The sequence below is a fragment of the Lissotriton vulgaris genome, chromosome 1_1, assembly GCF_964263255.1.
Source record: "Lissotriton vulgaris chromosome 1_1, aLisVul1.2, whole genome shotgun sequence".
NCBI classification, from domain to species: domain Eukaryota; kingdom Metazoa; phylum Chordata; class Amphibia; order Caudata; family Salamandridae; genus Lissotriton; species Lissotriton vulgaris.
In genome coordinates this window covers 8,296,037-8,322,261 of record NC_141685.1, presented here as the reverse complement: position 1 = coordinate 8,322,261, position 26,225 = coordinate 8,296,037, and the positions used below count along the sequence as shown (strand labels likewise).

Genomic DNA, 26,225 nt, shown 5'->3' with positions numbered 1-26,225 from the left:
GCCCAGGCATCAGGAGTACAAGAGCTCCATGCGCTGCCTGCCTGCAAGCCCAGGCATCAGGAGTATCAGAGCTCCATGCGCTGCCTGCCTGCAAGCCCAGGCATCAGGAGTATCAGAGCTCCATGCGCTGCCTGCCTGCAAGCCCAGGCATCAGGAGTATCAGAGCTCCATGCGCTGCCTGCCTGCAAGCCCAGGCATCAGGAGCATCAGAGCTCCATGCGCTGCCTGACTGCAAGCCCAGGCATCAGGAGTATCAGAGCTCCATGCGCTGCCTGCCTGCAAGCCCAGGCATCAGGAGTATCAGAGCTCCATGCGCTGCCTGCCTGCAGCCCACGCATCAGGAGTATCAGAGCTCCATGCGCTGCCTGCCTGCAAGCCCAGGCATCAGGAGTATCAGAGCTCCATGCGCTGCCTGCCTGCAAGCCCAGGCATCAGGAGTATCAGAGCTCCATGCGCTGCCTGCCTGCAAGCCCAGGCATCAGGAGTATCAGAGCTCCATGCGCTGCCTGCCTGCAAGCCCAGGCATCAGGAGTATCAGAGCTCCATGCGCTGCCTGCCTGCAAGCCCAGGCATCAGGAGTATCAGAGCTCCATCGCTGCCTGCCTGCAAGCCCAGGCATCAGGAGTATCAGAGCTCCATGCGCTGCCTGCCTGCAAGCCCAGGCATCAGGAGTATCAGAGCTCCATGCGCTGCCTGCTGCAGCCCACGCATCAGGAGTATCAGAGCTCCATGCGCTGCCTGCCTGCAAGCCCAGGCATCAGGAGTATCAGAGCTCCATGCGCTGCCTGCCTGCAGCCCACGCATCAGGAGTATCAGAGCTCCATGCGCTGCCTGCCTGCAAGCCCAGGCATCAGGAGTATCAGAGCTCCATGCGCTGCCTGCCTGCAAGCCCAGGCATCAGGAGTATCAGAGCTCCATGCGCTGCCTGCCTGCAAGCCCAGGCATCAGGAGAACAAGAGCTCCATGCGCTGCCTGCCTGCAAGCCCAGGCATCAGGAGAACAAGAGCTCCATGCGCTGCCTGCCTGCAAGCCCAGGCATCAGGAGTATCAGAGCTCCATGCGCTGCCTGCCTGCAAGCCCAGGCATCAGGAGTATCAGAGCTCCATGCGCTGCCTGCCTGCAAGCCCACGCATCAGGAGTATCAGAGCTCCATGCGCTGCCTGCCTGCAAGCCCAGGCATCAGGAGTATCAGAGCTCCATGCGCTGCCTGCCTGCAAGCCCAGGCATCAGGAGTATCAGAGCTCCATGCGCTGCCTGTCTGCAAGCCCAGGCATCAGGAGTATCAGAGCTCCATGCGCTGCCTGCCTGCAAGCCCAGGCATCAGGAGTATCAGAGCTCCATGCGCTGCCTGCCTGCAAGCCCAGGCATCAGGAGTATCAGAGCTCCATGCGCTGCCTGCCTGCAAGCCCAGGCATCAGGAGTATCAGAGCTCCATGCGCTGCCTGCCTGCAAGCCCAGGCATCAGGAGTATCAGAGCTCCATGCGCTGCCTGCCTGCAAGCCCAGGCATCAGGAGTATCAGAGCTCCATGCGCTGCCTGCCTGCAAGCCCAGGCATCAGGAGTATCAGAGCTCCATGCGCTGCCTGCCTGCAAGCCCAGGCATCAGGAGTATCAGAGCCGCCATCGGGGCCTGTCTGCAAGCCCAGGCATCAGGAGTATCAGAGCTCCATGCGCTGCCTGCCTGCAAGCCCAGGCATCAGGAGTATCAGAGCTCCATGCGCTGCCTGCCTGCAAGCCCAGGCATCAGGAGCATCAGAGCTCCATGCGCTGCCTGCCTGCAAGCCCGGGCATCAGGAGCATCAGAGCTCCATGCGCTGCCTGCCTGCAAGCCCAGGCATCAGGAGCATCAGAGCTCCATGCGCTGCCTGCCTGCAAGCCCAGGCATCAGGAGTATCAGAGCTCCATGCGCTGCCTGCCTGCAAGCCCAGGCATCAGGAGTATCAGAGCTCCATGCGCTGCCTGTCTGCAAGCCCAGGCATCAGGAGTATCAGAGCCGCCATCGCTGCCTGCCTGCAAGCCCAGGCATCAGGAGTATCAGAGCCGCCATCGCTGCCTGCCTGCAAGCCCAGGCATCAGGAGTATCAGAGCTCCATGCGCTGCCTGCCTGCAAGCCCAGGCATCAGGAGTATCAGAGCTCCACGCGCTGCCTGCCTGCAAGCCCAGGCATCAGGAGAACAAGAGCTCCATGCGCTGCCTGCCTGCAAGCCCAGGCATCAGGAGAACAAGAGCTCCATGCGCTGCCTGCCTGCAAGCCCAGGCATCAGGAGTATCAGAGCTCCATGCGCTGCCTGCCTGCAAGCCCAGGCATCAGGAGTATCCGAGCTCCATGCGCTGCCTGCCTGCAAGCCCAGGCATCAGGAGTATCAGAGCTCCATGCGCTGTCTGCCTGCAAGCCCAGGCATCAGGAGTATCAGAGCTCCACGCGCTGCCTGCCTGCAAGCCCACGCATCAGGAGTATCAGAGCTCCACGCGCTGCCTGCCTGCAAGCCCAGGCATCAGGAGTATCAGAGCTCCATGCGCTGCCTGCCTGCAAGCCCAGGCATCAGGAGTATCAGAGCTCCATGCGCTGCCTGCCTGCAAGCCCAGGCATCAGGAGTATCAGAGCTCCATGCGCTGCCTGCCTGCAAGCCCAGGCATCAGGAGTATCAGAGCTCCATGCGCTGCCTGCCTGCAAGCCCAGGCATCAGGAGCATCAGAGCTCCATGCGCTGCCTGCCTGCAAGCCCACGCATCAGGAGTATCAGAGCTCCATGCGCTGCCTGCCTGCAAGCCCAGGCATCAGGAGCATCAGAGCTCCATGCGCTGCCTGCCTGCAAGCCAAGGCATCAGGAGAACAAGAGCTCCATGCGCTGCCTGCCTGCAAGCCCAGGCATCAGGAGTATCAGAGCTCCATGCGCTGCCTGCCTGCAAGCCCAGGCATTAGGAGAACAAGAGCTCCATGCGCTGCCTGCCTGCAAGCCCAGGCATCAGGAGTATCCGAGCTCCATGCGCTGCCTGCCTGCAAGCCCAGGCATCAGGAGAACAAGAGCTCCATGCGCTGCCTGCCTGCAAGCCCAGGCATCAGGAGTATCAGAGCTCCATGCGCTGCCTGCCTGCAAGCCCAGGCATCAGGAGTATCAGAGCTCCATGCGCTGCCTGCCTGCAAGCCCAGGCATCAGGAGTATCAGAGCTCCATGCGCTGCCTGCCTGCAAGCCCAGGCATCAGGAGTATCAGAGCTCCATGCGCTGCCTGCCTGCAAGCCCAGGCATCAGGAGTATCAGAGCCGCCATCGGGGCCTGTCTGCAAGCCCAGGCATCAGGAGTATCAGAGCTCCATGCGCTGCCTGCCTGCAAGCCCAGGCATCAGGAGTATCAGAGCTCCATGCGCTGCCTGCCTGCAAGCCCAGGCATCAGGAGTATCAGAGCTCCATGCGCTGCCTGCCTGCAAGCCCAGGCATCAGGAGTATCAGAGCTCCATGCGCTGCCTGCCTGCAAGCCCAGGCATCAGGAGTATCAGAGCTCCATGCGCTGCCTGCCTGCAAGCCCAGGCATCAGGAGTATCAGAGCTCCATGCGCTGCCTGCCTGCAAGCCCAGGCATCAGGAGTATCAGAGCTCCATGCGCTGCCTGCCTGCAAACCCAGGCATCAGGAGTATCAGAGCTCCATGCGCTGCCTGCCTGCAAGCCCAGGCATCAGGAGTATCAGAGCTCCATGCGCTGCCTGCCTGCAAGCCCAGGCATCAGGAGTACCAGAGCTCCATGCGCTGCCTGCCTGCAAGCCCAGGCATCAGGAGTACCAGAGCTCCATGCGCTGCCTGCCTGCAAGCCCAGGCATCAGGAGCATCAGAGCTCCATGCGCTGCCTGCCTGCAAGCCCAGGCATCAGGAGCATCAGAGCTCCATGCGCTGCCTGCCTGCAAGCCCAGGCATCAGGAGTATCAGAGCTCCATGCGCTGCCTGCCTGCAAGCCCAGGCATCAGGAGTATCAGAGCTCCATGCGCTGCCTGCCTGCAAGCCCAGGCATCAGGAGTATCAGAGCTCCATGCGCTGCCTGCCTGCAAGCCCAGGCATCAGGAGTATCAGAGCTCCATGCGCTGCCTGCCTGCAAGCCCAGGCATCAGGAGTATCAGAGCTCCATGCGCTGCCTGCCTGCAAGCCCAGGCATCAGGAGTATCAGAGCTCCATGCGCTGCCTGCCTGCAAGCCCAGGCATCAGGAGTATCAGAGCTCCATGCGCTGCCTGCCTGCAAGCCCAGGCATCAGGAGTATCAGAGCTCCATGCGCTGCCTGCCTGCAAGCCCAGGCATCAGGAGTATCAGAGCTCCATGCGCTGCCTGCCTGCAAGCCCAGGCATCAGGAGTATCAGAGCTCCATGCGCTGCCTGCCTGCAAGCCCAGGCATCAGGAGTATCAGAGCTCCATGCGCTGCCTGCCTGCAAGCCCAGGCATCAGGAGTATCAGAGCTCCATGCGCTGCCTGCCTGCAAGCCCAGGCATCAGGAGTATCAGAGCTCCATGCGCTGCCTGCCTGCAAGCCCAGGCATCAGGAGTATCAGAGCTCCATGCGCTGCCTGCCTGCAAGCCCAGGCATCAGGAGTATCAGAGCTCCATGCGCTGCCTGCCTGCAAGCCCAGGCATCAGGAGTATCAGAGCTCCATGCGCTGCCTGCCTGCAAGCCCAGGCATCAGGAGTATCAGAGCTCCATGCGCTGCCTGCCTGCAAGCCCAGGCATCAGGAGTATCAGAGCTCCATGCGCTGCCTGCCTGCAAGCCCAGGCATCAGGAGTATCAGAGCTCCATGCGCTGCCTGCCTGCAAGCCCAGGCATCCGGAGTATCAGAGCTCCATGCGCTGCCTGCCTGCAAGCCCAGGCATCAGGAGTATCAGAGCTCCATGCGCTGCCTGCCTGCAAGCCCACGCATCAGGAGTATCAGAGCTCCATGCGCTGCCTGCCTGCAAGCCCAGGCATCAGGAGTATCAGAGCTCCATGCGCTGCCTGCCTGCAAGCCCAGGCATCAGGAGTATCAGAGCTCCATGCGCTGCCTGCCTGCAAGCCCAGGCATCAGGAGTATCAGAGCTCCATGCGCTGCCTGCCTGCAAGCCCAGGCATCAGGAGTATCAGAGCTCCATGCGCTGCCTGCCTGCAAGCCCAGGCATCAGGAGTATCAGAGCTCCATGCGCTGCCTGCCTGCAAGCCCAGGCATCAGGAGCATCAGAGCTCCATGCGCTGCCTGCCTGCAAGCCCAGGCATCAGGAGTATCAGAGCTCCATGTGCTGCCTGCCTGCAAGCCCAGGCATCAGGAGTATCAGAGCCGCCATCGCTGCCTGCCTGCAAGCCCAGGCATCAGGAGTATCAGAGCCGCCATCGCTGCCTGCCTGCAAGCCCAGGCATCAGGAGTATCCGAGCTCCATGCGCTGCCTGCCTGCAAGCCCAGGCATCAGGAGTATCAGAGCTCCATGCGCTGCCTGCCTGCAAGCCCAGGCATCAGGAGTATCAGAGCTCCATGCGCTGCCTGCCTGCAAGCCCAGGCATCAGGAGTATCAGAGCTCCATGCGCTGCCTGCCTGCAAGCCCAGGCATCAGGAGTATCAGAGCTCCATGCGCTGCCTGTGAAGTGCTGGACACAAGCAGAAGACATGCACCAGGCTTTCTTTTCCAGTGCTGGGGGGCCTGCAGCTGGAGTCTGAGGTCCAACTGAGCCACCTGGGAAAAACAAGCGAGTGGATGGCGCATGCACTTCAACCTGACAATCTTTGAATAACTTGTGATCAGAAATGCCTGCAGAGAGTTTGCATCGTATGAGTTCATCGCATCCAGGCATGCCTGTGTCATGCTAATGTTCGCTTGTCCTCTAGTTTGTTAACCCTGTGAGCGCTGAGGGAAACAAAGGGCCAGATTTACAAGAAAGTGCGCAGCGCGCCACCGCAAGCCCTTTGACTGCGCCACGCTGGGCACTTTCAGAGCACAGGAATGCGACATATCTACAATGATATGTTGCATTCCTGTGCTCTCCCCTGCGCTGACGCAGTAACAGCTGCCATGCACCGGCGCAGGCACGCTTGCACCATGGTGCAAGGGTGCCTGCGTCATGGGGAGATAGCTTTTGTGCAGGAAGGGGCCCCTCCTGCACAAAATCAATTACTGCAGGCATCTTCCTCTTTCAATGCTGCTGGAGAATGCAGCACCCGTTGAAAGAGGAAAGAACGAGGAGAAATGAAAACATTTCTCCTGGTTTCGCTTGGCTACGCCACCCCTCTGGTGGCGCAGCAAACTGACGCATTTCCAGGTTTACGATTTCTCGTAAATCTGGAAATGCATCAGTGGACATGGGTGTTGCGTGGGAACAGCCACGGCAACACCCATGTCCCGCCCCTAACACGCAAAGTGTTGCGTGAACAGGGACGATATTTACAAGCACAGGTTAAGTCACGCAGGGTGACTTTACCTGTGCTTGTAAATATCACTTAGCAGGTTGCGGCATCGGTGCGTCACGGAACGTGATGTACCGGTGGTGCATGGCGCTTGTAAATCTGCCCCAAAGGCTTTAAGGCTGCCTGAGCCACCTGCCAGTTCCACAGATTCCTTGCCTGGTAAATGTATCTAAAGACATTTCCAGGAATCCAAGGGGCAATGAATTGCTGGAGCTGGTTTCTGATTTCTTGAAAGTTAGGATTATCCAGGGCGCCAGGCGTAGAGGCTCATAGTTTGTGGCACAAAGTAAGAAATACTTGCTGACTGGCTATTACTTGATTTAACAGGCTAAACTCTGGGCATACGTGTGCTCGGGAATGTGGAAAGTGAAAAACAGATTTGGCAATTTTGACCACCAAACCTATCAAGAGGCCAGCACCCTTCCCCATCAGGATTCCACTCCTGTATGTTATTGGTGGCAATAGCTTTGTACTAGAAATCGGGTTTCTGGTTGGCAGAGGCCTGCACCCTGTCCAAGCAGGAAACACAATCCTAGTCTGGGTTAGACACAACACGTCCTAAATTATCCTGTGCTCACCCTTGGTATCTTGGAACAGAGCAGTCAGGAGTGACTTAAGAGGCAATATGTAAAGTATTTGTGCAACCCAGTGAAACCACCACAAAAGACTCCACACCTGATTAGACAAAGAATTATGATTTTAGAAACATAACAAGACTAAAAACACAATAATCCAACACTTAGATGTCGAGATATGAATTTATAAAGAATAAATGCAAAATAGCGCTTAGAAGCAATAATCGCTTAAATTGGTTATCTGGCCGCACTAGACCCGGGAATAATCAGAAGTTCAGTCAAACTGCAATGGAACGTGGGCCGGCTACAGGGACCCACTTGAGCCCGCTCAACCAAAGTGCCTTGATCAAGGAAGTCAACGAAGAGACAATGTTTAGCCCAAGCAATGTGTTGATGTCGAGCCGAGCAGTGGACGAGATGTGCTGATTTTCTCCACGCAACTGCAGCAATGCATCAGTTTCAAGTACGAGGCACTGGTTTTGAACACAATCTATGGCTGCTGCTTCCACAGTAGGCAACGTGTTTATTCTGAAGACGATGCGCCAGCTCAGCTTCACACAATGGCGACTATGCTTTGGTTATGAAACACACAAAGGCAAAGTTGGGCCGGTTCCACTGAGGATGAGTGGTCCTTGGCTGAAGCAGCACTTTATACCCACTTCAAAGTCTTGAAGTCACTCTGGGTTCAAATGATGCAGGTCCAGGCCTTCTCACTCAGCAGGAAAACAGCAGACAGAAGGGCAAGAGTCCAGCCGAGTGGTAGTCCTTCCTACAGCACAGAAGTCCTTCTTTCTGGTAGAGTGGTCACAGGTCCAGAATTGTAATGAAGTCATGGTGTCAGAAGTCCAATACTTATACCTATTTGTGACTTTGAAGTGGGGGAGGCTTCACAGAGGGGCAGATGTATGACCATTGATGGTTGTGACTTGCAAATTACATTAAAGTGCAAGTCGCAATTTGTGAGTCACAAATATCAATGCACAACAGTATCAGAGACACATATTGCTCTACCCAATGGGGTCACAAATTGCATGCCTCATGCATATTAATGAGGCTGTCGCAATTTGAGACCCCATCGGGAATGGCTGGCACTCCCAGGGATAGTGGCCTGCTGGGTTCTGCAGACCACCATGTCTGGGACTGCTTTGTTAAAAAAGCAATAAAAAATGCAACCTGTTTCCTTAAAGAAATGAAACATTTTAGTTTCATTTTTTAAAGGGCAGGTAATGGTCCCTGGGAGCACTGCCTGCTCTTTAAAAATGTCTCCGCACCCATTCAAAAAGGGGAAGGGATCCCCTGGGGACCCCTTCCCGTTTGCGATTGGTTGACCACCCTCTTGAAGAGTGTGGTAAACTGTGAGAGTTTTGGGACCTCAAATGTGGTCACAAAACATTCTTACATAGGGTTCAGAGTTGCTAATAGGAAGGGATGCCCTTGGAACACACCTTCATAATAGCGAGTCTGTAACCCTATTTTGCGAGTCACTATTACATTAGGGACTCACAAAGTAGGGTTGGTACATTGTGCTACCATTTTTTTGCAGTCACAAAAGAGCAAAATGCCCCTCTGCGACTGCAAAAAATGGTCGTACATCTGACCCAAAATGCTTTGAAGTGCACAGAGGTCCTCCATTTCTTCCGTGGCTCCAGACTCACTCCAAGGGGGTTTGCTGCCATGTTGTGTGGACAGTGAAGTAATTCGGGGTTCCCAAGGCCTACACACTCCAGAGATAACCCACTTACACTCAAGAACTGTTGGCACGGAAACTGTAAAAGGCAAAGAACAAATTTATTAAGACCCCATGGGGTGGTGGTACACTCAAACAGCACCCTTCGGTAATGCAAGAGGTATCACACCGAACACCGGTGTGACCCCGTTTATATACAGTTTTGGGGCAATAAAAGATAGGCGGCACGAGTTAAGACACATTTTAAGGACATATATGGTCATGTTTCGGAATACTGCCAGCTCATTGGAGGGGCACAACTCTGCTGGTCAGTTTGGTGCACATTCCAGAAGGTTTACGGGTCAGTAGGAACTGCGCATGTGCGGCTTGACCAGTACTAAAAATAGCCTGTTGCTGGGCAGATAGAAGTGGTCAGCGGAACGGACAACGGACTAAAGGGCACGCCAGCCACGAGGCCGCTCATGATCTAAGATGGCCGCTGCAACATTCAAATGGCGTTTTCATATATAGCCAAGTTAAGGAGGACAACGTGTAGGTTCAGCTAATCGCTAATGCGGCCGGGCCAATTACAACAGACGACCCTTTTAGCGGTTAGCTGAATCTACCTCATAGTGAACATAGTCAGGATGTTCGTCCTCGATGTCTATTAACATTATTTGTGTTACCTCCTTGTGAAGCATCATTTTGTCATGGGCAAGAGCTCGTCTTCATGGTATACAAGCTGATAAACACATTGAACATAAAGCTGGGCCACATTGAATACATAGGCATATAAAAAACATGGCTCCTACAAGTATACAGAGAATCGTCAACAATTTCCAGCCCCAAGTTGCAAGCATGGACCAGAACCATCCCGAAAGTGTCCAAGTTCCATTGTCCGGGTGAATCTCAGCTGCAATTTTATGAAGTTTGGAGATGGCATCATACACAGATGGGGAATTGTCCGGAATGTATACACAACAGCTGCTTCCGATAATTCTACAGGCCCCCCCACGATCAGCCAAAACAACATCCAATACCATTCTATTTTGGAGGGTGACAATCCTGGAAATCTGTAGTTCCTCGGTAATATTCCCCAGGGCAATGGCAGTGTCATTTGCAACAGCCTCGACAACACGTGTCAGTCGTCTGATTTTCCGGCTGTTCAGTGCAGCCCCCACAAAGGAGAATAGTCCCAGATTAAAGTCCACATATTGTTGTAATGCAGTGTCCGTTTGGTCAATGTCCTCCAGGACAACAGTTCGTTTCACCCTATTCAGAACGAAATCATGGTACAAAGTATAATCATTGTGATACATCGGAGGGGCAATGAATACGGGAGGTAACACAAACGATACATAGCACGTGCCCAACCACCCCAATGGAAGCTGATGGTAGCCCTTCGTTCCACAGATAAAATATGTATTTCGTGATGCGACAAATGAAATACCATTCGGGCTATCAAACGTGAGAGTAGTATTACATTCGCTTTTCCCCACTGCAATCGGACCCTTGTTCCTGATACATAAATCGGCTTTTGTAGCAATGACATTTATAACATGGGCACTAGAGACATTGATGTTCCTCTGGTTGCTGTATACACGTGGGGCAGACACATTATCAGGCCTGTACTCTTCCCATTCGAAACGAGTGCCCTCAGCCCGGGGAAACCCATCCTTGTCGTGGAAACATACTTTATTCAAACGGAAAAGCACCCCCCCTTTGGTTGGCCATCTCATAGTAAAGAGGAGGGTGTACCAAGCGTTGCATGACCCATTATGCGAAAACGGAAGTGGAATAAGTGGAGTGCCCCCTCTCCTCTGGTGCCCTGGCAACATCCCACATACCCAGCAATTTGAAGTATTGGTCATGTTATGTGTGTGGTGAAGAATCTGAATGAAGCTGTTATTTAAGTACGTTTGGCGATGTCGCTCTTCATGAAAGGGCAGTGTAAAATGAAAATGTTCAGACGGAGCCGGGGTAGTTGGCAGCAAATGTTCACGTACAGGCACCACAAGCTCAACTACCCAGGCTATAACAGCTATCACCACAATGGTCAAAACAAAGAAAAAGGCACCCAATATTTTCTTATCACGGGATGCCGTTGATGCCATAGTTCAAGAATGTTCGTGGAAAGTCTCAAATAGCACAAATTGTTCACAAATTGTTCACCAAAGTCTCAGATACACGTACGTGTATACCTAAAAAAGGAAAAATACGGTGCTGAACTCCGAGGTAGCCGTTGTTTTCTTCTCCGGGCCAAGACGGGTGTCGCTACTCTGGCAGAACTGATCCCCCCCCCCTTGGAATTCCCGGTTTCCGTTTCACAAACCTGGAGCGGTAACCAACCAGTCATTAAAAAAACAAAACAAAAATCTTCTTATCGTGGGCGCAGGTTGTAACGCTCTCTTCCGGTAGCAGATTGGTCCGGGAAGGCTCCCTCAACTTCGGGCGACGTCACAGCTGGGCTCTTTTCTTTCTCCAAGATCTCCTTATAATCAGTCAACACAGCAGGAGTCACCAGGTCCGGGGAGACACGGCGACAATGTGTCGAATGCACCCACCGCTTTCTGTTGGTCACTCGTACTGCGGTGCGGGTCGCAAGGAGGACCTGCTCGGGGCCCTTCCACCTGGGCTCCAGACTGCTTGCTCTCTCAAACGAGCGTATCATGACATAGTCCCCAGGACGAAGATCGTGGCCCTCTCCAATAGAGTTATCAGGGAGCGCTTCTCGAACCTGTTGGTGAATAGAGAGCAAATCATTTGTTAATCGTGCCAGATAATCATTCATCATAACACAAGGTACATCATGTATTAATCGCGGCTTGGGCACCCCCCAGATATTCATAGGGCGGCCAAACACCACCTTGTTGGACAGGCCACATAAAGGGCCCGCTCCCCCTCTGCCCGACCAGGCCCGAGCCCGGTCCCTCAAGTGTCACACACCACCACTTCACGGTTGCCGTCCCCTCCGGGACCCCTGCCTCTGAACATATCGACCTCATGGGCCTGATCCACTACTGGCCCGCACGCCCAAACCTGGGCGCCATCTTGGACACTACACCACGAGGCCGCGTGGCCTCCGATCGACCCTAACCCTGGGCCTGGCCAGGCCTCCGACATCCCGGCACCACCATCCACCCAGGAGGTGAGCGGACTACTTGGCAGGTCAATGGGAGAAAGAGGTGTCGATGGCTCTCCCCCGCCAAGTAACGATCGCCCCCAACCTCCCCGGGCGCTGGCTCCACCCCCCTGCTGGGTGTCTGAACTCCCTCATCCCGGACCTCCCGACCTCCAAGTGCGAGGGTCCGGACATCAAAGGGCATCAGCCCTATAACTGGGGCAGCTCCAGAGCAGGAAGGCAGTTGTATCCTGGAGTCGAGAGACGCAGAGAAGAACTCATCCTTGCCGGACTACTGGCGCTGCCGTAGCCCTGCCTTGCGAACTATCGTCCTGCCTGCTGGCGCTGCCGCAACCTTCATAACCTTCATCGTCGTCGGGACCTGCTGGCGTGGCCGCGGACCGTTTGTAACTACCATCTTCATCGGGACCTGCTGGCTCCGCCGCGGACCGTCGCTTCCTTTCATCCACCTCGGGACCTGCTGGCTCCGCCGCGGCCCGATCATCTAGAACGCCGAGCTCGAGGATTGAGAGCTATTTCATCCATTGGTAACAAGACTGTCCCGCTACCCTTTTCCCAATCCAGAGACCAGAATCGAGGGGACCCCGGAGTCCAGACCTCCTTGTATCATTTTACCGTACTTGAAGAATTGCCTATAAAGTATCGTTGAACCTTAACCTGGTGTGGTGTACGTCTGTGGGGGGGGAAGTTACTTGTCTGTACGTTCGCTGGAGGCGGCTCTCCCCGGAGACCTCTCCCCTTATCCTCGGCCGACCCTCCCGGTCCGTCTAACATTGGTGGCCAGCGGCGCGATCCGAATCACCGCATAATCGTACAGAGAGTAGCTCACCCCACGACGAAATCACGATGACAACCAAAGAAAGCGGACCCACCGAGAAATTTCAGATGGAGAAATTGGAAGAATACAGCCATCGTGAATTAAAACAATTCTGCATTGAGCTAGGTATCGCTACCACCGGTCTAAGTACCAAAGATGATTTCAAGCATGCCCTGGAGTCCTGGGCAGAAACCGGGGCCGTCAGACCCCCGGACCAAAATACCGCAGCAGTAGAAAAAGACACCACGGCCCCCGAGGAGCGAGGAACGGGTCTCTCGCAAAACGAGATCCAGGAACGAGAAAGAACACGACTACATGAACTAGAAATGGCCCGGCTCAAAATGGATGGTGAACTTAAGTTGGCCGAACAAAAACTGAGCTTAGAACATATGCGTCTCCGAGAAGAAAGAGAGGAAAAACAGAGACAAAGGGAGCTTGAGGAAAAAAGACTGGCATATGAACACGAGCGCAAATTAGCTGAGATAGACTTACGCAAACAGAACAAAGAATTAGGGGTGCCCGAGCAACCCCGCACCCCAGGGAAAACCGATAAGAAGGTACACATCCCCAAGGATGTCGTACGAGAGTACTTCCGAGAGGACGACATCCAGCAATGGTTCAAGGCCTACGAAATCGCTATGACCGCTCACCGGATCGATCGAAGCGACTGGGGAGCCGGTCTGTGGGGGAGATTCCTCAATGAGGGCCGCGATGCCCTGCTACAGCTCCCGGACCATCTGATGACCTCCTATGACCACATGAAAGCTGCCCTCCACACCCGCTATGGGCTCACACCCGAGATGTACCGTCAGAGGTTCCGAGACTGCACCCGCATCCCGGGTACAACTTGGGTGGACTACGTGAACTATTTTAGCCGAGCCTTCGAAGGCTGGATCAAAGGAAGCAATGTCACAACTTACGAACAACTCTTCAATCTCATGGTGTGGGAGCATCTATCAAACAATTGCTTCATTGAGCTCCGGCAGCACCTCCTCGACAGCAAATTGACTGATCCACGGCAGCTCGCAGCCGAGGCTGACCAGTGGGAAATCACTAGAGTGGGCCGAAATGGATCCTATGAACAGAACCGGAACAACCACGGTCAGCACCGTCCCCGAGGAGGAGGAGGGGGCCAAGGACGAGGAAGAGACAACGCTCTGGCCGCCCCCGCTACCAGCACCACCCCCCCGGCCAACCGGGGCAGCACCCCGGTACGACCGGGATACAGAGCCAATGTCACGTGTCACCGATGCCAACGAGTCGGCCACTATGCAAACGACCCAAATTGCCCACAGTACCAGAGCCCAAGACCCCGCCAGGTGGCTGCTGCTGCCCTGGGGGAAGAACAGATCTCCGAAGAGCAGGAAGAATATGAGCAAGAGCATCAAGAATGGGAGCCAGCCGCCATGGCTCTAGCATGCTTAGGGGGGAAAGACATGGTCCCGCGGGTCCCCCTACCCGCTAACACCCGGAAGTACAGCCAATGGGTGAGCATCAATGGACGCCAGGCCGAAGCCCTCCGTGACACCGGGGCCAGTGTAACAGCCGTCCGCTGTCACCTGGTGACCCCAGAACAGTTCCTACCAAACATTCTCTGCCCTGTCCGTTCAGCCGATAACTCGGAGAGTCTGTGCCGGATGGCCTGCGTCCCTTTCGAATGGGGAGGGGTCTCCGGCATGTTGAAGGTGACGGTCCGAGATGATGCCCCCGTAGACTGCCTCCTGGGAAATGACCTTGAAAGCTCTCCGTGGGCAGCCGTAGAACGAAGAGAACACCTAGGGATGTTAGGCATCCCGGACTGGGCGTGCGTCACCACCCGGTCCATGGCCGCCCGTGCCAATCCCCGACCCGAGGAACCCGAATGGCCGGCGCCTCCTCCCCCGGTCGCTCCAGTCGAAGACACCGACCGTGCCGTCCCCCCAGAACCAGCTCAACCTCCGGACCTCGCTGGCCTCGACCAGTGGCATCAAGAGGGGGGGCCCAGCCAGGAGCAGTTTCGCCACGAGCAGAAGACCTGTCCCTCCCTCGAGGGACTCCGCCAACAAGCCCTCGCCCAGAGCGCAGGGGATACCTCCGGAACACATTGGATCTATTGGGACAATGATCTGCTATACAGTGAACAAAGGATCGCGGAGTTGGGGGCCAGTCGAGTGCTAGTGGTGCCCCTCCGTTTTAGAGACTTCTTGCTAAATCTGGCCCACAATGTCCCCCTGGCTGGACACCTGGGTCAGGATAAAACTTACAGCCGCCTAGTGACCCACTTCTTCTGGCCTAAAATGAGGAATGATGTACTCCAGCATTGCCGATCTTGCCCCACGTACCAAGCCAGTGGAAAGAGCGGCCGCAAACTAAAAGCCCCCCTGCAACCATTTCCAGTGGTCACCACCCCGTTCGAGAGGGTCGGGATAGACATTGTGGGGCCCCTGGACCCCCGTACAGCACAAGGACATCGGTTCATCCTGGTACTGGTGGACCACGCCACCCGCTACCCCGAGGCTGTTCCCCTGCGAACTGTGACAGCCCCGGTAGTCGGCCGGGCCCTGATGGGGATCTTCTCCCGTGTGGGCTTCCCCCGAGAAGTCGTCAGCGACAGAGGCACGAACTTTATTTCCAAATATATGAAGTCCCTCTGGCAACAGTGTGGGGTCACCTACCTATTCACGACCCCCTATCACCCTCAAGGAAACGGACTCGTTGAGCGGTTCAACCGCACGCTCAAAGGGATGATTGGGGGGTTGGAAGAGCCCCTCCGTCGCCAGTGGGATGTGCTGCTGCCGTGCCTCCTCTTCGCATATCGAGAGGTCCCCCAGAAGTCCCTCGGCTTCAGCCCGTTTGAACTATTGTATGGACACCCAGTACGGGGGCCGCTCAGTCTAGTCAAGGAAGGCTGGGAAATGCCCCCTCTGAAAAACCCTCCAGATGTCTTCAAATACCTCCTAACCCTCCGCAACCAGACCCGACGGTTCAGAGAGCTGGCAAAAGCAAACTTGGAGGCCAGTCAAGAGGACATGAAAAAGTGGTATGACCAAAATGCCTCCTCCATCGAATTCGAACCCGGCCAACAAGTATGGGTGATATCCCCCACCGAACCCTGCGCCCTGCAAGACAAGTGGACGGGGCCCTTCAAAGTAGTCGAGCGCAAGGGCCCTGTCACCTATCTCATCGACATGGAATCTTCACGGAACCCCCTCCGGGTCCTCCACGCTAACAGGCTGAAACCCCATTTCGTGCGTTCAGAACTCAGCCTCCTGATGGCCACAGACAATGGAGCCGAAGAAGACTCCGAACCCCTCCCTGACCTCCTACGGACTCGGGAGAAAGACGGCTCCGTGGACGGGGTCCGACTCTCGGAGGCCCTCACCCTGGGACAACGCCAAGAATGTCGAGACCTTCTGTTGCAGTTCGCCAGCCTGTTTTCCCTCACCCCAGGTGTCACCTCCTGGTGTGTGCACGACGTGGACACGGGGGACAGCCCCCCTATCCGCCACCGGGCCTACCGCGTACCAGATCGGGTACGGGCCTGCATCCAGAAAGAAGTAACCAAGATGCTCACGCTCGGGGTCATTGAGCCCTCAGACAGCCCCTGGGCCAGCCCAGTAGTACTGGTCCCCAAAGCGGCCGCCCCCGGCACCACACCGGAACTCCGGTTCTGCGTCGACTACCGGGGCTTGAATGCGGTCACCAGAACAGACGCACACCCCATCCCCCGAGCAGACGAACTAATCGACCGCATGGGAGCTGCCCGCTACCTCAGCATTTTCGACCTGACGGCGGGCTACTGGCAGATCGGCCTCACACCCCGGGCCCAAGAACGATCTGCATTTTCCACTCCTGACGGCCATTATCATTTCAAGGTCATGCCCTTCGGCATGAAGAATGCCCCAGCAACGTTTCTGCGACTCGTTAATCAGGTCTTGGCCGGGCTCGAAGGATTCAGCGCCGCCTACCTAGACGACATCGCTGTATACAGCCACCACTGGTCCGACCACCTCCACCACCTCCGAGCGGTGCTACAGGCCCTTCAGCGAGCTGGCCTCACGGTCAAGGCCAGCAAATGCCAGATTGGGCAGGGGTCCGTAACCTACCTCGGACACCAGGTGGGAAGCGGCCTGGTGGCCCCTCTGCAGCTCAAGATCGCCGCCATCCAGTCCTGGCAGCCCCCCATCACCCAGACCGAGGTACGCGCCTTTCTGGGACTCACGGGCTATTACCGACGGTTCGTGAAGGACTATGGTACCATAGTGGGGCCCCTCACAGAACTCACGTCCAAAAATCAACCAAAGAAGGTCAACTGGACCCCAGATTGTCAAACAGCCTTCGAACAACTGAAGGCCGCCATGTGCTCCGCCCCTGTGCTCCAGGCCCCCGACTACAGCCGGGAATTCGTCGTCCAGACGGATGCCTCCGACCACGGCATTGGGGCGGTCCTGTCTCAATTGAACCCCGAAGGCCTTGATCAGCCAGTGGCCTTCATCAGCAGGCGACTCCTACCTCGAGAACAACGCTGGAGCACCATCGAGAGGGAGGCCTTCGCCGTGGTATGGGCCCTCAAAAAGCTCCGGCCCTATCTCTTCGGCACCCACTTCCGGGTACAGACCGATCATCGACCCCTGCAGTGGCTGATGCAGATGCGGGGGGAGAACCCGAAACTACTACGTTGGTCCATCTCCCTACAAGGGATGGACTTCACTGTAGAACATCGGCCTGGTCAGTAAAACAAAAGATTTTCCCACTGGGAGATATTATAACCTGTTACTAGATCAGGATTCAATCTTACAACCATAAATCACACCATTCATTTTGTGGAACTAAAACACTTACCAAGAAGGAACATATACAAACAAGTTATAAAAAAGGTACAATTTATTAAAAATATATCGGTTACACAATTTATCGACAAGTTTATCAATTAAAAACATATATAGTACGACGATACCCCAAAACTATACAAAATATAAAAACACAGTCAGGGCCACCTAACGTGGACGTGGAGAAATTTATGAAAGACACTACTATCTGTCTTTATCGTTTCATTTCGGACATCTGGTTTGTCAACAGTGGAAGGAATGTTGTTCCTTTGAACCAGGATTGTTGTTGGCAACGCCGAATATGAATTTAGGTTATAGCGTCGACGCGTTTCGGAAGCTTCAACTTGATAACAGCTTCCTTCCTCAGGACCAATTTATATTTTTATTCTCCACAACGTGAAAGAGTTAATCCTAATGCACAAAAATATACAATACAATGCAACTGTTATACTGACATGTATTACATGTAGATCTTTTTGCTGTACTTGGTTTGTTGCTGATTTATCCCTTACATCTTTCATTCCCCTTTCTAGAGGGTATATCTCAAGCGATTTATTCGAACTCTTTATTCTAAAAGATTTGTCTCAACAGATTTATTCAAACTCTGCCACTGGCTCTTAAGGAGAGGTTTCTAATAAACCCATGTATACTCGCCCCCCCAAATTTTGTACATTTGTTTCTCTCTTTTTTTGTATATACAAAAACTGACAGTGCACATATTTCAACACAAAACTTAAAAATACCTAAAAGACCCTATATATTACACAGTGGTCTATTATCTTTACTATTGCAACAATACTCAAATGTAACCTTCTGGTTTGTGTTGTCCACATATTTTTGTCCCATGCATAACCACACACGATTATCTTTCATACCAATAGATTTATATTGAGCACTGACCAGAGTGGTTCTGTTGCTCGTAGAGAGCTACCCCAAGTGTAGTTCCTTATAGCTTGTGAAGTCATCAAGCTTTTGTGCTCCAATCTGAAATTTGGAGGAATATAACGTTAAGTAAAGCATGCCCAAATGTTGATGTTTTTTTATTCTTTTAATTAGTTTATTCGTGGGCGTTCTTTTATTACCTTAACTTTGTTTTCAAATGCTTTTGTTTAGCAACTTCTCTGTTTGGAAAATAATGCAAAGACAGAACCGGCCCAAACCTGCATAAATTGCAGAGAATAAATTGGTGTGTTTCCCCTTAAATGTTACTTCGTTAGTGATCAATTGCAGGGAAAATCTCCTATGAATACGTATCAAATTTGCATCTACCTTTTTTTTGTCTGTGCCAACCGGCGTACTTGACTTGATGGTTCCCCTCCGTTTTGAAACGTTTTATACTGCAAGACATATATTTTTTTATATATATTAGAAATAGAGTGTATTAATATATATTGCTGACCAAATGATACATCCTCTACTTAAGACTTATTGTTCGTTCTTACCTAAAGGACAGGTCTTGTCTCCGTGGGTGGGGTTCTGTTTTGCAGCCGGGTAGTTTTACTCGAGGCTGTGTTAAAAAAATATATATACAAAGCGTGCCTGTGATTCAGTTTCTATTTTACAGCCGGGTAGTTTTACTCAAGGCTGTGTTAAAAATATACAGAATATACAAAGCGTGCCTGAGATTAGATTTCTATGCTTAGGTTTCATGCTTTTAGGCGATACTCGATTCTGGCTATCTAGGCTACACCATCCGTGCTGATTTAAAACGCACACCGTCTGAGCCAAGTGATTTGCGGACCTTAATTTCAGTGTACACTCTTACCTAACAAACGGGCTTCGTCTCCGTAGTTTTACTCAAGGCTGTGTTAAAAAATATACAGAATATACAAAGCATGCCTGTGATTAGATTTCTATGCTTAGGTTTCATGCTTTTAGGCGATACTCGATTCTGGCTATCTAGGCAACACCATACGGGCTGATTTAAAACGCACACCGTCTGAGCCAAGTGATTTGCGGACCTTAATTTCAGTGTACACTCTTACCTAACAAACGGGCTTCGTCTCCGTAAGGGGGGGGTCTGTTTGGCAGTCGGGTACTTTTACACGTGGCTGTATACAAATACAGAAGGTGCATATGCTAGCATCAGTTTGGTAATTTTAATGATTACACGGTGAGAACGGGTTTTAAGAAAAACAGTCTCAACTGTTACTATCGTTATATTGCCTCGGGTCCCTTTCTTACCTGTTAAACGCACACGGCGTGTATCCCCGGGTCTGCTCTTCGAGGGCGTCTGACCAATCACCACTTGTGTTTTGAGAGTATCGACTGCTCTCCGCGTGATGGTCGCTTTTAAAGTTCGTCATCGGGTCACATGGTAAAAATACCACCCCATGTGACTCGTAAGAGCGTTGTGCCGAAAGCGCCAGTTCCCTTTCTTTTTTTTAAAACTTTATTTTGGTTTGCAATTACAAAACTTTAGGCTGTGTTACTATATCGCGGGGCTGATGTTAATAGCAAATGATTCCTACTTCGGTTGGGAAGGAGAGGTGGATATCCTGGAACAATTTCTTGAGTGGTTAAACCTGGGAGATGAAAATGTCCGCTTCACGGCAGTGTATGATCGAGAGGCCGTAAACTTCTTAGATATCACCATAAAACATAAGGAGGATAGACTAGAAGTAGAACTTTATTCTAAGCCCACAGATAAAAACACCCTTTTACATTATAATAGTTACCATCCCCGCTCCCAAAGAGACAATGTCCCATTTGGACAATTTATTCGCTTGAGGAGAAATTGTTCCTCTCTTGAAGACTATGCAAAACATGCCAACAAACTAAGTGAAAAACTTCAAGAGAGAGGTTATCCCAAAAAGTTAATCAGGAATTCGTGTAAAAGGGCACGATTTTATAATCGTGACACAATGATACATCCAGACCCTACCCGATCAAGAAAGCCAACGAACGACCAAAAATTAGTTTTTGTTAGCCAATTCTCTAACATCAGTAACAAACTGAAAAACGTGATCCACTCGAGTTGGCATATTCTAAATGATGGTAAGGAAGTCAAATTGGCCAAGCCCATATTTGCTTTTAGACGAAATGAAAATATTCGTCAAAACCTGGTTCATACCTACAGGGAACAGAACCTGAACAACCAATTGACATTGAATGGTAATAAAGCTGTGGGAAACCACAAGTGTAGCAATTGTTCTGTATGTGAAAACTGTATCGTAGGAAAGTCCCTGACTTACAACAACTACACTATGAATTCAAAAACCTTAAACAATTGCAGAAGCAGCAACCTCGTCTATATAATCCTGTGCCCCTGCAAGCTAGCCTATGTAGGAGAAACAGGTAGGGAGATAAGACTGCGCTTGCTAGAACATAGATCCGCCCTGAAAACCAACAAAGAGAATGCACCCCTGGTGGATCATTTCAAACAACTGCAACATAAACATACTGAGTTCTCATGGTTTGTCATTGAGAAAATAACTGGCTCAAAAAGAGGAGGCAACCTGGAGACAAAACGTAAAAACAGGGAGCAGTGGTATATTTCAACTCTAGACACGGTCAACCATGGACTCAACACAAAAGAAGACTGGATGAGAATCGTAACATAGATCAATAAAATTAACAAAAGAACTCCTTAAGACACCTTTGTATATACAGGTACCGCCAGCCGAAATTAACATCTTAGCATTATTAGTGAATTAACATTAAAGCCAAACAACTGACATAAGGTATAGTAATATAAGATTTAGGTCATCCAAATCAAATAAAACAAAATAAGACAAGAACTGTTGAACTTTGCGTGATATAGAAATTAAAAATAAAAACAAGAAGAAATATCAGCCTAGTGTAACCAAAATACAGAAAGCGAAAACCTCTTGGTGATATAATATTTAGATAACAAAATTTAGCAATTAGCACTCGTGGGGGCATATATATTTTTTTCAAGTCCGAAGTAGGAATCATTTGCTATTAACATCAGCCCCGCGATATAGTAACACAGCCTAAAGTTTTGTAATTGCGAACCAAAATAAAGTTTTAAAAAAAAAAGAAAGGGAACTGGCGCTTTCGGCACAACGCTCTTACGAGTCACATGGGGTGGTATTTTTACCATGTGACCCGATGACGAACTTTAAAAGCGACCATCACGCGGAGAGCAGTCGATACTCTCAAAACACAAGTGGTGATCGGTCAGACGCCCTCGAAGAGCAGACCCGGGGATACACGCCGTGTGCGTTTAACAGGTAAGAAAGGGACCCGAGGCAATATAACGATAGTAACAGTTGAGACTGTTTTTCTTAAAACCCGTTCTCACCGTGTAATCATTAAAATTACCAAACTGATGCTAGCATATGCACCTTCTGTATTTGTATACAGCCACGTGTAAAAGTACCCGACTGCCAAACAGACCCCCCCTTACGGAGACGAAGCCCGTTTGTTAGGTAAGAGTGTACACTGAAATTAAGGTCCGCAAATCACTTGGCTCAGACGGTGTGCGTTTTAAATCAGCCCGTATGGTGTTGCCTAGATAGCCAGAATCGAGTATCGCCTAAAAGCATGAAACCTAAGCATAGAAATCTAATCACAGGCATGCTTTGTATATTCTGTATATTTTTTAACACAGCCTTGAGTAAAACTACGGAGACGAAGCCCGTTTGTTAGGTAAGAGTGTACACTGAAATTAAGGTCCGCAAATCACTTGGCTCAGACGGTGTGCGTTTTAAATCAGCACGGATGGTGTAGCCTAGATAGCCAGAATCGAGTATCGCCTAAAAGCATGAAACCTAAGCATAGAAATCTAATCTCAGGCACGCTTTGTATATTCTGTATATTTTTAACACAGCCTTGAGTAAAACTACCCGGCTGTAAAATAGAAACTGAATCACAGGCACGCTTTGTATATATATTTTTTTAACACAGCCTCGAGTAAAACTACCCGGCTGCAAAACAGAACCCCACCCACGGAGACAAGACCTGTCCTTTAGGTAAGAACGAACAATAAGTCTTAAGTAGAGGATGTATCATTTGGTCAGCAATATATATTAATACACTCTATTTCTAATATATATAAAAAAATATATGTCTTGCAGTATAAAACGTTTCAAAACGGAGGGGAACCATCAAGTCAAGTACGCCGGTTGGCACAGACAAAAAAAAGGTAGATGCAAATTTGATACGTATTCATAGGAGATTTTCCCTGCAATTGATCACTAACGAAGTAACATTTAAGGGGAAACACACCAATTTATTCTCTGCAATTTATGCAGGTTTGGGCCGGTTCTGTCTTTGGATTATTTTCCAAACAGAGAAGTTGCTAAACAAAAGCATTTGAAAACAAAGTTAAGGTAATAAAAGAACGCCCACGAATAAACTAATTAAAAGAATAAAAAAACATCAACATTTGGGCATGCTTTACTTAACGTTATATTCCTCCAAATTTCAGATTGGAGCACAAAAGCTTGATGACTTCACAAGCTATAAGGAACTACACTTGGGGTAGCTCTCTACGAGCAACAGAACCACTCTGGTCAGTGCTCAATATAAATCTATTGGTATGAAAGATAATCGTGTGTGGTTATGCATGGGACAAAAATATGTGGACAACACAAACCAGAAGGTTACATTTGAGTATTGTTGCAATAGTAAAGATAATAGACCACTGTGTAATATATAGGGTCTTTTAGGTATTTTTAAGTTTTGTGTTGAAATATGTGCACTGTCAGTTTTTGTATATACAAAAAAAGAGAGAAACAAATGTACAAAATTTGGGGGGGCGAGTATACATGGGTTTATTAGAAACCTCTCCTTAAGAGCCAGTGGCAGAGTTTGAATAAATCTGTTGAGACAAATCTTTTAGAATAAAGAGTTCGAATAAATCGCTTGAGATATACCCTCTAGAAAGGGGAATGAAAGATGTAAGGGATAAATCAGCAACAAACCAAGTACAGCAAAAAGATCTACATGTAATACATGTCAGTATAACAGTTGCATTGTATTGTATATTTTTGTGCATTAGGATTAACTCTTTCACGTTGTGGAGAATAAAAATATAAATTGGTCCTGAGGAAGGAAGCTGTTATCAAGTTGAAGCTTCCGAAACGCGTCGACGCTATAACCTAAATTCATATTCGGCGTTGCCAACAACAATCCTGGTTCAAAGGAACAACATTCCTTCCACTGTTGACAAACCAGATGTCCGAAATGAAACGATAAAGACAGATAGTAGTGTCTTTCATAAATTTCTCCACGTCCACGTTAGGTGGCCCTGACTGTGTTTTTATATTTTGTATAGTTTTGGGGTATCGTCTTACTATATATGTTTTTAATTGATAAACTTGTCGATAAATTGTGTAACCGATATATTTTTAATAAATTGTACCTTTTTTATAACTTGTTTGTATATGTTCCTTCTTGGTAAGTGTTTTAGTTCCACAAAATGAATGGTGTGATTTATGGTTGTAAGATTGAATCCTGATCTAGTAACAGGTTATAATATCTCCCAGTGGGAAAATCTTTTGTTTTACTGAACAGTATATTGGCGCTCCATTTCCCTCTGGGTAATTAAGAGCCCCTCTCTTCTTGTTTACACCGTTTTCGGTACAGCCTAGTGCTGGAGAGATATCTCTGATCGCTTTTCAGCGACTAAACTTATATTCATCTTGTGAAAACCTAGGATGGATCCATTCAAAACCTTTGCATTCACAGAAGACCAATTTTCTAAAATAGTTGGTTCTTCAACTAACAACACTAATAAAATCGTAGTTGTGACGGGCAATAATGATAAATGGGGAAACATACTAAACCTCAAGAAAAAGGCAATAAGAACTGAACTCCATGCTGAGTTCCTAATACAATATGCCAGAACAGGAGTAATACCTATGGGACTGCAAGTCCGCAATGAACCAGGTCTCTTTACAGATAACATCAAGTTCTTAGAGACCTGGACCCACATTGCGAACAGATGCAGTAGAGACTGGATCCTTTTAATTATTGAGACCGCGCAAGATAGGGTAATACTGGAACGTAAGGAGATAGAAAAATTAGAACAGGCCCTGCAAGAAATGTCGGCAGTAGATGATGCAAAAAAGAGGTTGGAGGAAATAAACTTAGAGATGGATGGATACAAAGATTATTTGTTAAACAAAAAGAACATCAAACTTAAGAAAGATGTTAACAAGTACAGTATAGAATTGGTATACCCATACATCAACAAAGATTACTTCCAACAACCTAGAGAGGAAAAAAGTGTTGATAACCGACCAATATACAACAGAGGATCTAAAAAAGGAGTTACATTCTCTGAAACCTCTGGTTCGGGCAGCGAAGATGAGGGACCAATGCAGGAAAACGGTGGCTACAACAATGAACAAAATGGAAGTATCCGTTTTTTAGAGAACCGCCAGAGAAGAGGGGGGAAAACATATCCTTACAGGGAACAGTTTCAAAGGAAACCGTACCAAACTACAAGAGGGGGCTACAGAACGAATTATCAGCACAACCAGGCCCCTCAGGAATATCCCAACACAAGAAGCCAGCGATACCGCCAATAGGGACAAATAACTCCAACAAATTTCCAATAATCAACCTCTCAGATCATGCCCTTAATAAAGTTGAGATAGAAGTTTTAGAAAAGGGTTTTACCTTTGCCCCAACAGCAAATGTAAACAAATTCAATTTAGAAAAAGATCTCAGAGCATTTTTTCGAAAAATTCGATTAAGAGAATTCTTTGAGGAAAGAGACTATAACCCCCCTAATAATGTGTCAGGACTTAAACAAAAATCGACCTTCACACCCGCCATCTCACAGGTGGGTAAAAATGTGGAAGTGTTCGAAAGAGTAGTGGAATCCAAAATAAAAAAGATCTTAGAAAACACATTTCCGGACAAGAACAACATGTCCAAAGAGCACAGAACGGCAATGATAGGTTTAAAAAATAATTTACAGCTAACCATCAAACCCGCCGATAAAGGCGGTGGTGTAGTTGTGTTTAATACAGAAGACTATAATAGAAAAATGCTAGCTCTCTTAGAAGTTAAAGAACACTATCAAAGAGTTCCACTTGCCACCTTAGAATCATTAAATAAAAAAGTTTATGAAACAGTCAAAAATGCTTACGATAATAACTGGATTTGTAAATCAGAGTTTGAATTCCTATATAGCAAGGAGGCCAGAATACCAGCTATATATGGCCTCCCCAAAATTCACAAAAGTGAGGAAAATCCCCCCATGAGACCCATTGTGAGCTGTATAGGCTCACGCCTTGAACCCCTGAGTCAATACGCCGATGTTTTTTTAAAACCACTTGTACTAAGTCAGGATTCCTATGTACGAGACTCAGCACACATGATTTCAATAGTGGAAGGCCAAGTGTACAATCCCAAAACTCAGATCATGGTGACCCTCGACATAGAGGCATTGTACACAAATATCCCGCAAAATGACACTATTGATGTGGTGGAGGATATACTAAAGAGTGCAGACCTCAGAGGGGCCAATATGGAGTTCATACTTCAATGCATAACTCTGGTCCTGAAAAGCAACATCTTCTTATTTCAAGATGAGCTGTTCTTACAACGCAAGGGCACCAGCATGGGAGCCACCTGTGCGCCGAGCTTGGCATGTTTATATGTTGCCAAGTTCGAAGAGAAACATGTGTTCAATGAAGCGTCGCCTTTTTTTGAAAACATCTTATTTTGGCGACGCTTCATTGATGACATTTTCTTTATTTGGGAAGGAGAGGTGGATATCCTGGAACAATTTCTTGAGTGGTTAAACCTGGGAGATGAAAATCTCCGCTTCACGGCAGTGTATGATCGAGAGGCCGTAAACTTCTTAGATATCACCATAAAACATAAGGAGGAT

At 50.0% G+C, this 26,225-nt stretch overlaps 2 long non-coding RNA genes across 2 annotated transcripts; one reads left to right on the top strand and one right to left on the bottom strand.

Annotated features, from left to right (window-relative positions):
- Positions 1–18,677: 18,677 nt before the first annotated feature.
- Positions 18,678–19,491, bottom strand: LOC147736946 (uncharacterized). Its single transcript, XR_015299283.1, has 3 exons — positions 19,396–19,491; positions 18,853–18,917; positions 18,678–18,747 (listed from the first exon to the last, which is right to left on the bottom strand). It is a non-coding gene; the product is annotated as an uncharacterized LOC147736946 (long non-coding RNA).
- A 2,789-nt stretch (positions 19,492–22,280) lies between these two features.
- LOC147736945 (uncharacterized) lies at positions 22,281–22,840 on the top strand. The gene is made up of 4 exons (XR_015299281.1): positions 22,281–22,347; positions 22,453–22,520; positions 22,630–22,707; positions 22,806–22,840. It is a non-coding gene; the product is annotated as an uncharacterized LOC147736945 (long non-coding RNA).
- Positions 22,841–26,225: the final 3,385 nt, after the last annotated feature.